Source organism: Sander vitreus, chromosome 16, assembly GCF_031162955.1.
Source record: "Sander vitreus isolate 19-12246 chromosome 16, sanVit1, whole genome shotgun sequence".
Taxonomy (NCBI): domain Eukaryota; kingdom Metazoa; phylum Chordata; class Actinopteri; order Perciformes; family Percidae; genus Sander; species Sander vitreus.
Window position 1 is genome coordinate 3,165,166 of NC_135870.1, and position 12,357 is coordinate 3,177,522.

Here is a 12,357-nt window from a genome sequence, read left to right on the forward strand (position 1 = left end):
GTTGTGCCACGAGACCACTTTTTTCCCAAAAGCTATATTTTATTTCAGATCCAAAGTTATTGTTCTCAGGGATGCACCACATCCTAAAATATATGTACATCCTTAAGTTGAAGGCATTACTGTCATGGCCTCACTTTAAAGTTTCTTTGAGTAAAAACTGGCACAACTCACCCCACTTTCCCCTATCTGTGTCACATGGTCTCTGCCACGCCTCTTTAGGAGACTAGCGGCTGGTCCTGAGTGTATTGATTGATTGCACAGATTATGAGCGATTATTTCGCCCCGTAGTCACCAAAGTATATATTGGACCCATTCCTCAACAAGCCACATATCTCCAGAACATTCTGACACTAATGCTACGTTTACATGTGGCCGGCTATTTTCATAAACGGAGAGGTTGAAATCAAAAATAACATTGTGCACAGCTGTTAGTTTTCAGAAAAGTGTTTGTTTGCACGTACCTGTGTACATATGCCATCAATGCCGTCAAGAGCGTGCCAAACCTGTAGGTGGCGGTGTAACGAGAAGCTCAAGCCCACGTTAGCCAATCAGAAGCCCAAAAATAGCAACAACAGCAACAAATCACTTCCTCTTTCTCTCTCTCGGCTGCCTAAACCTCCGTTTGTCTCAGTTTACGTGCAAACGTGCAAACGACGTTTTCCAAAATCTCCACTCTGGCCGGAGGTTTTAAAAAAAGAATTGTTTTCAGAGGCGAAGTCTCCGTTTGCGTGTAAACGAAGGGCACAAACGAAGGGAAATAACCATGTACGTGTAAACGGGGCATCAAATGGCATTTTTCAGACGTACACATCAGGAGAAAATTAACTTTGTTTGAGACGTGTTTCTGTCTCAGGAACAAACTCTCGTGAGATCTGGCAACACAGAGAAGCTAACGTCAGCTAACGTTCGTGAACGCCCTAACAAAACTAATCTCACTAATGCTAAATATGTCTTTAGTTGTGTAAATATCTAACGTTAGCAAAAGAACATATTAATAAATGATTTAAATATAACTTTTCATCCATCCACACGACGTTCACTACACGTTCAAACGATGCCACGCCCCTTTAGGAGACAGGAAGTGTGGACCGGTTCATACCATTGGCCAGGGGGTGTTTCTAGGACTTGAGGAGGTTTGGGGCTTAGCCCGGACCCATTTAAATAAACTTAATGCAATGCAAAACAGCAATTGGAGGGTGTATGTTCATTTTAGCCCCTGTTTGTAGATGTTAGTTAGATGGCACCAACATTTGGCCTAATCATAACTGATTCTGGCGAACCAAAGGCCAAGGTTTTGATTCCAGATCTGTGAGGCGACTTATGATGCGGGGGGGTCTGTGGGTCCTCCCACAGAAAACTTTGAGCGTTAAACACTTAGTTTCTTGCATTCAGGTGAATTTATATGCACCTATTTCCACCTTTTTCTGAATCACTTTATGTTGGAAATATCTTTATGTAAAGGGAAACAGGGGACAATTCAAAATATAAAAACATAATGGAATATTTTCCAGCTCTCAGGCATTCTGTATCGCTTTCAACTATTTATTCTCCTTTGGATCGACTTCTCTAATTATATCTGAGTCAGCACACAGCCTAGCATCATTTACTCTTCCCTCCTCTTTTGCGTCTTTTGTTGGGGAAGTAACCTCCTTTAATGTGCATATGACAATTATTCACCTCAATGATACATTCATTCATTTTAATGAATTAATAAACCCCTGCACTGTAATATTTCGGATGTGTTTGTGTTCAAAACGTTGTGCACATTCAAAATATATCTGTGTTCTCGGAGTCGTGATATTTTGAGTGAAAATTAAGTGATAATAGGCTATTACAAGAAATGTATAGTAATATTTTCAGAAAATAATCTACCTGCACCATGTGCCATGTGTCTGCTGTGCATTACGTGATTGCTCTGTTGACAGACTCAGAACTCCGTTTGAGACTCTCTGGTCTCTGAATGAGACAAAGTTTAGGGAAATGGCTGTACGCTGCTCTACATCGGTGGTGGAAATCCAAAACTACGGCAGAAATACAGGGAGCTCAATCGCGTCACATCTGCCGCAGCATGCCCACAGCAGAGCGCGCCCATTATGCACAGACCACAGAAGAAGATCTCTTTTTTTACCAAGGGGGTAAGCCAACTTCCACACAGCGTAGCTCCTATGGCGCCATTTTGATGCTAACAAGCCATCACCCGACGTTAGCATCCCATTGACTGCCATTCATTTTGACGTCACTTTGACAGCGAATAACTTTACATCTGAAGCGTTTAAAGACTTTATTTGTCCGTTGTTTATTTCTTAAGAAACATTGTAGAATGTAGAAAGACAATGTATAAAAGGCTCCATTACCTTGTATCTCACGTTATGGCTCCGTAGCAGACGTTTTTGTAAAAATAGGTTAACGATTGTGTCATAACCACGAGACTTACTGTCGCATAGTAGAGGAATTACCGTATAGTACAGGAGAAGCTCGCAGGCAGTTTGGACTTCCATTAGCTGTTTAAGTGTAATTACAAGTGTTAACTATCATTTTAGTGATCAATAATTAGCCTGTGTCTATGTTATCTCCTTACATAAACCTACGCTCTCCGTCTCTGCTAGATTGGGAATGATTGAGATTTCTCTTGGCACAGCTACCAGAAGACTTCCAACTTTCAGACAGGTTGCTCACGTCACATCTACGTCTTCAAGCTCAGTTGGAGGCTGCTCAGTAACGCTCAGCCATCACCGGGAAAGAGCTTCTAATATACTTCACAACAACAGGATCTGTTGGTCCATTTCTTTAACTGTCTGAATGATTTTTACAGAGAGAGTGGACACTAAAGCGACGCACAGGTCTGCTTCAGAGCTCCGTGTGTTTGCGTCTGAACCATTGACGTCACGTCGCAGGAACTTCAAACAAAATCATTAGTATTGCGCTCCTAAACTTTGTGTTAATGGCATCAATGTATTAGACTGATTTGGCTATGATTCCTCTGAAAATATTTCACCTTTCACAACTTTCCTCACTTAGAGACGGTTGCTAGGTGATAGCAACAAATACGTCATGCTGGTCAGACCCCGCACGTAGCTGCCGGTTTTATGCGCCTCGGAAAAATAAACTTGACAAAGTTACAGCTCTACCATGACTTCTACAACAAAGATGTAAGAACTGCGAGTGCCTTGGAAAATACAAAAAAAAAAAAATGTGAGAGGGCGAGAGATCCGGGGCTATTCATAAATCATTCGGGGCTGTAGCCGGGGACGCCTAGGCCTAACGACGCCTCTGCCATTGGTGCTGCTTGAAACGCTATTTTTAGTATAAAAGATATTTGGTATTACCACCCAGGATCAAATGGCAGGCTCATCTATAAAGGAACACGTTTTGATTGTTGAAGAACCAATAGGCCTGTACCCTGCAGGAACATTTATTTTTGGTGAGTTTCTCAGCTTCTCATAATAATATTCTGCTGCAGCTTCTCACCTTTTTTTAATAGCTTTTGTTCTTTTTCTTTTTTTACAATATGACTGGTAACTCTGCTCTTAGTTAAAGGTCAGATGCTCCCACTCCCTCAAGTTAACTTTTCTTGGGTGCGATTGAAGCCAAATAGGTCGAGGGACGAAAGACAGTATTAGGAGTTTATTATTTATAATGACTGTTTCCAGACAGAGGCTGATAGATCCTGCATTCTAGCCCCCAATATGGGTTATTTTCTATTTTCTCACTAATGTACTTTTTTCAGTGTGATGCTTAAAGTGTATAAACACCCAACTTTGAATGCTGGTAGTGTTTCTGATGCACTATTGATCTTTTTATATTGGCAAAGAAACTGCTTCAGTGACTTCATCAATGTAACTTTGCTAACAGTGACACAGGTGATCTAGATGAACCTTCAGGCAGTGAAATTAAATGATTTAGTCTCCTGCAAATAGACGTCATCAGCATCATGTCCCAACAGCAAAGAAAAGATGTGCAGTGTGTGAGGGAGAGAGTGCTTGTTATTTGCATTTGATGTTGCTGCATTGCTGCATTTCCCTGTTTCCCTTTAATTGCTTTTACAATGAAGAATTAATTACCTCTCTCATCAAAGTTGTTGTTGTTGTTACTTTATAATTTTAGCATTCTTTCTTCATTATCCTAATGGCTTTACAAAGTATGTCAAACAACAAGTCAGCGGTTTTGAAAGGCTCTTAAAGCTAAACTTTAAATTAGAATTGTCCTCTCTCTTTGTGAAAGGAAATATAAACAGAACAGCAATTCTGCATCTTTTGAGCACAATTTTAAAGGTGATACAACTGTTTTCTTTTTCAACAAGTCCACTTAACGTTGGCTATGTACCATTTAGGCGATTTGTTTTCTGAGTGTTTGAACTTCTCTTTTTCGTTCTTTACACTGGTGGTTCTCCACCTTTTCTTTAAAGGTCCCATGGCATGAAAATGTCATTTTGTTTTTTTAACATTAATATGAGCTCCCCCAGCCTGCCTATGGCCCCCCAGTGGCTAGAAATGGTGATAGGTGTAAACCGAGCCCTGGGTATCCTGCTCTGCCTTTGAGAAAATGAAAGCTCAGATGGACCGATCTGGAATCTTCCCTTTATGACATCATAAGGGGAAAGGTTACCTCCCCTTTCTCTGCTTTGCCCGCCCAGAGAATTTGGCCCACCCATGAGAAAGAGAGAGAGACATCATGGCTTGAAAATGAACGAAGCATGGCAGTTGGTCAAGGCCACACTTTATCTATCTTTCTCCCTCCCTTTGTAGAATTTATTTTTTTACTTCAAATATAGGCTACCTAACTAATCATTATAATGTAATATTAATTCCTGTAGTGAATATGTGATTATTTGGCTAAAGATTTCTATTTCTTTCTATCTACCTTGCTGACACAACCACGAGGCTTTATGCAAATGATTGCGTAATGACGTCTCAAATATGGAAATGAGCGCATGACGTCATCTAGCTACTTTTAGCGACTTTTGGAGCAGGTGCTAGCTACTTTCATTGGAAAAGAATTGTCAACACTGCCCCATCACCACCTGTCAAGTTCCAAATGTGTTAATTTTCATACAGTTTCTACAATATTTTACAAAATTGTTGCAGTTTTTTCATACAATTAAACCGTCAATGATTAAGTTTGTTTGGTCAAGTTTGCATTTGTACTACTTGAGGCAGAAGCTAGACATTTAGCTATTTCAGCCATTTAACTATTACTTCTAGCTAACTATTTCAACTGCATATTAATTACTTTTAGCCATTTATCCATTACTTAGCTAACTATTTGAACTGTATATTCATTATGTTGAGCTACTTTTTAAGTGTTTACAAATTACTTTTAGCTAACGGTGAGGGACATCTCTCTCTATGATGGTTGGCTTTTGATTCCACCTTCGAGTTTGACCGTTCAGAACAGCTAAACCTTTTTGCTCTTTGAACTAGTTCTAAACTATTTCTAGTTCCTGCCCACAGATATTGCACCAACAGTGTGAGTCTGTATTGGTGCTTCCTGGATAGTCTATATCCACGACATTACACTTCCAGGATTGCTCAGGTGCCGCCAAAAATTCCGCCGAATGTCCGTCCCCTTCCTCTGTCTCTGTGTTGGCGTTCTAACCTCTGGTGGATTTCTGAGGACTATGGTTAACTGCTCCTCAGATCTCTGCAGGGTAAATCCAGACAGCTAGCTAGACTATCTGTCCAATCTGAGTTTTCTGTTGCACGACTAAAGCTACTTTTGAACGTACACATTTTCCACCAAAACAGGTTCCTTCCAGAGGCTATTTTACAGAGGCACCGGGGCTCCTTCCGGCACAACCCGTTCATGATTGGTTTAAAGAAATGCCAATAAACCAGAGCACTTTATTCTCCCATCCCGGAACGCTGTGTGGACTCGCCAGACCCTCCTCCGCAGCGCTGTGGAGGAATGTCTGGCAATGCGAGACTACTTCCTGGACAACACCAATGTAGGAAAAATAATTAATCCTTCTGCTTATCCTGTTAGCAGACGTCCCTCTCTTTTCCAGCTCCTCCTGGGGGGTTTGAAGCGTTTTCCAAGCAAGATAAGATACATAATCCCTCCAATGTTGTTGTGAATCTGTTAAATTCCATTCTCTAAAAACTCTGAACAAAGCTTCATCTGTTTTAATTGGTGTCATGAATAGGTATCATAAATAGTTAACCAACCTAGACTCCTCCTTTTCTCTGGAGCCTCTTTCATATCCGTCTACTGTCACGTCATCAAAGTGAAGATTGATTGTTAGGAATTGTATATATCCTTGTGTGTCTCATTAAATCTTTAGAACATTGTGAACTAAACCCAGCTTCGTGTCGCTTTGTTCTCCAAGATCTCGTAACTACTTTAAGAATTAACTCAGAGGTTCAAGCCAGTAGATGATATGATACGAACCACAAAACAGTCGTCGTGATCAGATTGTTATATAACACTTTATATACATAAAGCGGATATGTGGGATAGCTGGGTTGTTTGTTATTTCTTTAAACCAATCACAATCGTCTTGGGCGGCGCTAAGCTCTGGACGCAGCGACGGTGGCTCTGCAAAGTCTCGGGAAGGAACGTGTTTTGGTGGAACATTTGCACCCCGCTAAAGAAAACGCCACATACGATATTAAATGAAGTTAACTGTTGAGACAATACAGTAACGGGAGCTATTTACATTAGCTGGATACATGATTAAACGTCATTTGTTCTGCAGTGCATTGCCGTGTGTACTTCGTCCACAGCAATCCCACCAATTGCTCCCAAAACGTCCCAGTTAGAGAGGAAATGCTGTAAACAATCATTCCCCGAAAGAACCAAGCCGGCTTGCCTTGTTGCACGATCCAAATTTTCTTCAAAACTTGCCATTTTCAGTATGTAACTTGCTAACTAAAAGGTTTTTGTTTCTCTTAGCGAAGGGATTTTGAGAACGGCAACACACACACACAGAGCGGAAGGTGATGGACATCCGGATGTCAGGCAATTATCCTGAAAATGTACTTGAGCCACACAACTTTAAAGCTGACATATTGCATGTGTGTGTGCGTCTCTTTAAATGCTTGTGTGTAGTATTTATTCCTTACGCGATCATTGTGTAGATATGAAGACTGACTGAAGCAGCCAGCTCTCATTAGGAGCTGAGGAACAGCTGCACATTAGGTATGTCACATCAGTAGGAGACCTTCTCTGTGATTACATCTCTGCATCCGCACTAAGCAGAAATTATGTATCCTGAGCCTGATTGTCCTCTCTTGTAATTGCGGTATGATTCACAGTAATAGCCCCGCGTCACAGAGCTGGTGTATAACTCACTTTCAGATCCCTCTTAGATTGACTTCTGCGATTGAACATACTGTCGGCGGTTAACGACTTGAATAAATATAAATCCTGTTTATGTTCCCTGAGTCCTGTTGGTGAAATGGATGAGGGAAGGTAAATTAAATTAAAACCAAGCAGTTAATAATTGATGTGTCTGCTGTATGTCAGTCCATAGATCCGTCCAGGGAGCTCGTGTTTGTGTGAGGCAAACAAATGTTCTATGGCTGTCCTGTTGTGTGTTATCGGACTGCTGCAGGCCGGTGTAGCCAAATGTGGCTTGTTTGTTAACAATAGAGAAGCTATAGAGGATCTCCACTTTAGCAAATCTCCCCCGCCTCAGGGCGTCTTACACTGACAGCAGAGCATACACCGCAAAAGCCACATATACATACACCGCAAAAGCCACCGTTTGTGTGTGGGGGAAATAAATGCATTGTGTTTTTGTACTGGAGCCAACATAAGAGGGTTTGTTGGTTAATTTTATGTCAAGACAAGCCACTGATAGAAGCAGAGCTCATTGTGTAAATTGTCCTGCTCAGTGACCTAAAATATTGTCTCCAGCAGCCTTTGTGGACTCGTCATTGTGTAGAAGATACTGTGGTCGAAGGTAAGTGCTGTGTAAGTAGGTAAGTGTGCACAATACAAAGAGTGGGTGCATGTTGTTGGCGTTGTTTTCCTGCTTGTTAGCAATTATGCTGGTTTAACTCATCTTGTTGCAGCTTGTACATCGTCCATGTCTCCTAGAAACTACATTTATATGCGACTTATTTGTTTGGCCAATGTGTGGTTTTTCTAACTGGTTACCCAACGAAAGAACTTAAGTTAAAGAAGAAGGCTTTTGTAAATCTATACTCGCCCTAATGACAACGAATCTCATAAGACTAAAGCCAACAGCTTGTTAGTCTCTCTTAATACTTTCTGACTTCCTCTCCGTGACTCTCAGCTCCAATGCCCATTGGTTTCTACTGAAGACGAAAAACTTTAAAGACACATATATTGTTTCAGTTAGTTTGTAACCCTTTAAGACACCAAAGTCCCACAATAACACAAACCAACTGACCAATCAGCAGCGGTAGAACAGCAACTCCCGTGTTCTGCGAGGTAAAATGACTTTTGTTAAAGGAGTCTGGTGGCTTTGAAGAGAGCAGAGATAACTTGTTGGTACTTTCTATGTCTTTACACACCAGAAACGTGTCTGACGCGTCGCTGCTGCTGCTGCTAGCCTCGTCTGTACACATGTATGTTTCCCATTGATAAAATGAAATAATAGCCTGTTCTTCAACCTTATTTTGTCAATATGTTTGTGTTTGTATATTCGTTTGCACATATTTCGATATGGGTAGAAGTTGTGGAAATTGACTGTACTCAAGCAGTAGTATACTTATAAATAACTATATACTGATTTGATAACAGGAAAGAGAACATCGGCAGTATTGACGGCAAAATAGGCTCCAGAATATTTAGTTCTGTATTGACAGGTGCAATATTTGAAAATCGATAATCATAATTTTTTTAAATTACATTTCTATCTGCATTTATGTCGAAACCTAGAGACTTTCAAACATCAACATGTCATTTATTAATATGTATTTGTGTCAAAATGACATATAAACATCTTTTCGTATTCTATTTTGCCTGGAAACGCTTCCAACACGCTTGAAAAATAGGCGTCGGTCCTATTTCTAGCATTTCAGATTTTTCTGAGACGTGCGTGTCATGCAGGCAGTGTGTAAGCTCTAACCTGTTAACATGGGAGCTGAAATAAAAACAGACACGCCACGCAGCTGACACGCTCACGCCACGCAGCCAGTGTGCACGAGCCCTTATACTTCGTCATGCTTTGCTTTGCTTTGTCGTAACTACTACGGCCACTAGAGGGTGCCGCCTTTGTAAACTGCAATATAAGTCGTAATTGCTGCTTGAACAACTTATGTGGGCGTTTTTTTGGGAGAAAAGTCTCCTTAAATGCGTTAAGTGGCTGCCCCCTTCCACAGCAATACCGCCATCTACAGTACTGTAGCTAATACACTGACTATGTTAAGTAGCTAAGTAGTTCGTACAACCACACTTCCAAACATCTAACTATCCCAAGTGCTGAGTACCAAGAAACCTGAGAAAACCAATTCAAATATGTTGTCAGTGAACAATTAGCAGAAATTTGATCATAATTAGCAGAACAAAAACATTGCAAACCTAATTGAGCTTTTCTTTGTAACTGATGGCTACTTCCCTTTTGTTGATCACTGCCTGCAAATCTTTACTTTGTCCACCTTTTTTGTTCTCTGCTGCACCACTCAGCCTGTTTGTGGTGTAATGACTATAAACGCCCAATGTTTTCAGCTTGTTTGTTCTTTCTCCTCTGTGTCTTTGTAACAAAAAAAAAGTTGTTAAGAGCAAACTTCTTGTGTGAAACAGAGACGTAGAGGCATCGAGCCCGGCTCACTGCGGAGGCTTATCCCTCCTCACATGTATCTGTGAAGAAAACGCAACAGCAGTGTGAGAACCAAAAGCGACGGGAGGAAAGTAGAGAGATAAAAGAGATGAGATTGGGGGTGAGATGGAAGAAGGGGGGAGGGATTAGACAGAGGGAGAATGAGCGGGAATGAGGATGGATGGCACAGCGAGTGAGCTGGATGGGGGAGGGATCTCTCTCAGAAATAATGATATCTCTTCTCCTTCAGAGGCCGTTGTCTAATCATTTTATTCTTTGCTTATCAGAGATGGAGGAGACAGCGCTCTGCCATGTCGGCAGACAGCCACCCAGCTAACACACAGCGCTGCCTGTCTCAGCACACACACGCTGCAAATCACGGAGTTTATTCATGTGGACAATGATCCTGTTCAGAGTCTCAGGATAATAAACATGGCAGCACGTTAGATATTACACAGATGATGTACTGTTGTACATCATGATGAGCCGTCAGAATCATTAGCTCCTCGGCTCCTAAGATTCATACTTTTAAGTTTCCCAAACTTTGCATTCTTAACATTTATCAAATGAACGATCTTCAAGTTGTTGAATTTGTCCATAGTCCCTTAAACAAAAATACTACCTCCTTTTTTTGCAATCTCTTTACCCCCAACAATCAATTTCACAGTTATCCAACCCGAAAAGCAGCCCAGCTTCGCTCCTCTCCCAAACGCCAACAATCTCATCCCAATTTTGGGTCAATTACAGAGATTCTTTCCCTCCCAGCCTACAGAAACGTTCTCCTTTATCGTTCAAAAAAACTGTGACAAATATTTCACTGTTTCTACTGCCTAACATAATTCTATTTCCTTATGATAACTTTTCTTTTCTTTCTTTCTTCACACTATATTTTCCCTCATACTTAGTTTATCTATAGGAATATTGATATGTAAACAAAGATGTTGTAAGATTGAACTTTTTCTATATTCTGTGCTTATGTATTTATTGTGATATTATATATTACTATTAGAATACATGGAGAGGAATATGTATATCTATATAGGCAAGGAAAAGAATACTGCTCTTATTTTTATATTATTATATTATATCAGTCCCTCCAGAAAAACGTGATTATGCGATCGCATAATTCAACGCATAATCAGCCAAAGTTCGCATATTTATGCGGGGGGGGGGGGCATTTTTTCGCCGCATAAATTGCCGATTTCTGCGCAAAAAAGCGGGGCTTGCATGATTTCATAATCCCCGCATTTCCGTCGCAAAAAAGTCCCAAATATCTTATCAGAAAGATGAAAAATGTTGCGTTTACTTCACACATGAGCAGCCGTTTTCCCCTGTTGCCATGGGAACGTTATGAAGTGACGTAATTACGCGACGTGAACATCATCGAAAAGCTGCAGACTCCGCGATGAAGACACGATGACACAGCAGTTTTTGCAAGTTCCCGCCATTTCATCGCATGAAATTGCATAAATATCCCGCATATTCCATCGCAGTTTTTAAGAAAACGTGACGCATAATCAAGGATTTTAGCCCAAAACAATCTAATGGGGATCCTCATGAAATCAGATCTCTCCTCATTTGATTGTTCCTTTCGTCTGTCCCTTTTTTATAGACTATATGTTTTTTTTTTTTTATCGTTTTCTTCATGTTATGTTTTGTTTAATAATTGTAGGGAACCAAACCAAGCCCGCTGAGGGTTTCTGGGTTTCCTTTCCATGTCCTTTTTATTTAATGTCTCTTAAATGTATCATTGTTGTTGTTTTTAATACGTGCTAAAAAAGATCTAATCAAATTTCATGGGGCACATGAGGGCCTTGGTTGGCGTGCCCCCCACAATTTGGCCTTATCCCCCTCAAAAAGAGAAGAAGCCCTATGGCCACAGTGGCTGGCAAAAAAAACGTGTTCACGCTCTCTGGCTGAGGTAACGTTGAGTCTGACTTCTGTGATTCCCTCACTCTCAATGGCGTGCATGATGTCGAAACTGACATTCTTTATAAAGTAAGGGATTTGTAGAGTAAGAGATGTCTGCGTATATTGTATTGTTCAGTTGTAATGCCAAATATGTCATACTGTGCAGAAATATGGGGAAATGCACATAAAACAAATATAAATCCTATAATTAAACTTCAGAAGAGAACGATTAGAAAAATACATAAAGCTTGTTATTATAAATCAACTTATCACATTTTTATTTTCCAGCATCTTAAAATTTCCAGATCTTGTATATTTAAAAACTTTGGAAATACTTTTTCGAGTTGTGAACAATGGCCTTCCTGTCTGTATTCATTTTTATTTATTTTTTTAATTAAGACAAAGTAATAATAATTTACGTCTCTGTTGAGTTTCAAAAAAGCTTTAAAGTGCTCATATTATGCTTTTTGGCTTTTCCCCTTTCCTTTATCGTGTTAAATATCTTTTTTGTGCACGTTATAGGTTCACAAAGTGAAAAAGCCCAAAGTCCCCCCCAAAGGGACTTACCATCTCCAACAGAAAACACTGTTCACAAACTGCTCCAAACAGCTCTATTGTAGTCCAGCCTTTACTTCAGAGACAAACGTGGTCACTTTGGAACACACGTTATAATGCTCGCCTAGCTGCTAGCATGGCACGCCCTCATACTCTGCTTCTGA